The sequence below is a fragment of the Mus pahari genome, chromosome 5, assembly GCF_900095145.1.
Source record: "Mus pahari chromosome 5, PAHARI_EIJ_v1.1, whole genome shotgun sequence".
Lineage (NCBI taxonomy): Eukaryota > Metazoa > Chordata > Mammalia > Rodentia > Muridae > Mus > Mus pahari.
Window position 1 is genome coordinate 20,322,238 of NC_034594.1, and position 3,267 is coordinate 20,325,504.

Below are 3,267 nucleotides of genomic sequence, written 5' to 3' on the forward strand. Positions count from 1 at the left end.
TGTAGACCAGGCTGGCCTTGAACTCAGAAATCTGCCTGCCTCTGCCTCCCGAGTGCTGGGATTAAAGGCGTGTGCCACCACACCCAGCATGTTTGTTTATTCTTAATCTTTTAATATCTATTCTTTAAAAAATTATTCTATATTTTGGAGAAACTAATCTTTATCTTTTTCCATACTTCCCCCCTTTTTAAAAAATTTTCCAAATCTTACTGTTTTGAACTATTTGAAAAATTATCATTGTATGTGCATGCATGGTGTCGTGTGCTGTGTTTGTGTGCATGTGAGTGTGCATGCATATGTATTCATACATACTGTGGGGTGCGTTTGTGTGTATGTGTATGTGCATGCATGCTGTGGGGCACGTTTGTGTGTGTGTGTGCATATATGGTGTGGTGTGTGGTATCTGTGTGTTTGTATGTCAACGTGCATGCATAGTGTCGTGGTGTGTGTGTGTGTGTGTGTGTGTGTGTGTGTGTGTGTGTTTGTGTGTGTATGTGCATATATGCTGTGGGGTTCATGCATGTTTGTGTGTGTGCATGTGCATACATGCTGTGGGGCTCATTTGTGTGTGTGTGCACATATGGTATGGTGTGTGGTGCATGTGCCACACCAAGCGAGTAAGGGTCAGAGTTATAAAACTTCTTTGAGCCAATCCTCTCCTTCCACCTTCGAGTGGATTCCAGGGATTAAACTTGGGTCTCGAGGCTTATGTTGGAAACTTCTTTACGTACTGAGCTGCTTTGCTGGCCACCACAAAGGGGCTGCAGAGATTGCTCAGTGGTTAGGAGCACTTGATGTTCTTGCCAAGGATCCCAGTTCATCTTCCAGTTTCCACACTGAGACACACAACTGTCGGCACCTCCACCGCCAGGGTTGCCTTTAGCCTCGGGCTCTCCTGCGCTCTCTTGTGTGCATGCCAACCCCGAGATACACATCATTTAAAACAAAATATATCTTTAAAAATGCTATGTGACTGTTATTAGCGTATTACTTATGCAATAAATTAAACAGCTAGGGAAAATTCTTCATTCCAGGCCACACAGTGTTCTTTCGGTGAATCTCATTAGGTGTCGGATGCTACTGTGATCTTCGGTGTCTAGGGGACTGCGGACAGAATTCTTCATTCTGTGTGAAGTGATGCTAAACAGTGACGTGGCACATCACTCCTGCTCCAGAGAATACACAGTTCACACCTTCCACACACAGACATTTTAAAATATATATATTGCTCAGTCCTTCTTGGGCACTGAGGAAAATGGGGTCATATTTCATTTTCTGTTCCAAGTTCCTCCCAAACAGGTTTCTATTGTCCTACTGAGTCCCCTTTCCTGTATCTCTTTCCAGTGTAGCCTGAACTCGGACTCTGAGTCAGTGTCTGCCAGTTATTAATTAATTATCTTAATTAATAGCTTCATTTAAAATTATTTAATTATTACATAATTATTGCAAATGCCCTCATGCCATTAATTTTCTGCATCGGGCTAAGTGCTTCCTGTATCGGCCCCTGCCGCCATGAAGGGACAGAGCCTACTTTTCCTCCCATACAAGTGCTAACTGGCCTGACACTGCTTTAGACGGTCTCAGGCAAGGTCAGGATGGTACGGTCATAGACAAATCCATGTTTTTCTAAGTCATCTGGTGTATTGCCCTTCCTTTTCACGGTGGAGACAGGGCCTGTTCTCTCTGCTTTGCAAATGTGAGAGAAGTCATCAGCCCTGGTAAGCAGCTGTTTCACTGCACACATAGGGAGGCCTTGCTGTGAATAGAGCATCAGATTCTGGTTTTGAGTTCATTTGTCCCAGGTGAACTGCAATGGCTAGTGTCAGATTTTATGTCTACTAACATCACGGAGCCATTCTGATACAGAATACTCAATGTCACCCTCCTTCAGAGCGCTGGTGACATGACACACAGCTTCTACAGCCTGGACATACCTCCACTTCCCCTGGTACTCCCTGGACCTGGCTTCATTTGATGATCTGAAAGTCCCTTGTGGCTGGCCCTTTGGACACTGAAAACCTCTCAGGTCTGCTTGACCTAGGATAACTCCAAGCATGAATCGGAGGACTGTCTGGGCAGCAGGCTAGCTCGGGTCCCACTGGGAGGCTCAAAGCCAAAGAAAAAAATTGCTGAGAATGCTGATCACTACCCCAGATAGCAGGGGCATCAACAATGACACATTTAGAAAGGAGTCCCAAAGGCACAGTGCCAAACAGGCAGCAGCCAGGGGGAGGATTTTAGTGGGCAGTATTTTTATTTTGTTTTTCTCTTTCCCACATATTTTTTTTTGTTGTTGTTGTTGTTGTTGTTTTAAATGGGGAGGAACTAGGGCCTCACTTGGTAGTCTATGCTGGCCTTGAACGCTTGATTCTCCTGAGTCAGCCTCCCAAGTAGTGGGAATAAGGGTATAAGCAGTCTTGTCCTAATAGTTTACTATCATGTATGTGTGCATGTGTCTGTGTGCATGTGTGTGTGCATTTGTGTGCGTATGTGTGTGCATGTGTTTGTGTGCATGTGTGTGTGTGTGTGTTTGTGTGTACTCTTTAATACATAAATGCAAGCTGTTTAGTCTCTATAACGCTACTTGTATGTATGATCCAGGGTTAACCATTCAGGAAATCCTAACCGGAAACCTAGCCCCAGGACTAGTGAAGTCTTAGATCTTGGAAGGGAAACTGTAACCTCCACTTTATTGAAACAACATAATCCTTAACTATATTCTACACATCTGTCCTTAGGCTCACAGATAAGTGTAGTCCTCAGCCCTCACCAAAGAGATGTCTCTTTGCAACAGATGAGACTGCTAGAGAAGCCCACCATTCATCCAAATGCAGAGCTGTGGAGCTCTGATATGTTTACAAAACAGCTCTTCACCGACAGCTCTGGAATGCTGTGGAAGATTCTCAGAGCCAAAAGATCAAAACCGAAAGAGTTTGCTGTGTGACTATGTCTCCTGTGAAGCTACACCCATGAAGTCTCACCAGCATGACTGCCTACACATGCCTAAAGATGACATCCATCATGCCAAAGTGGATGGAGAAAAACACACAAAGAACCACAGGGGACTAAGGCTTGCTGAGACCAGGAGAAACAGTCTTCCCAGGGAAGAGTGCACAAATCCAACGCCAAATGTTCGGCCCTGAAAACATACATGCAAGTGTGGGGACCAACCATGTCAAAGTACAATGTTCAGAGGGGGAAACACAGATTTATTTAACACATCATTAAAGCTTATCTTAAAAAAGAAGAAGAAGAAGAAGAAGAAGA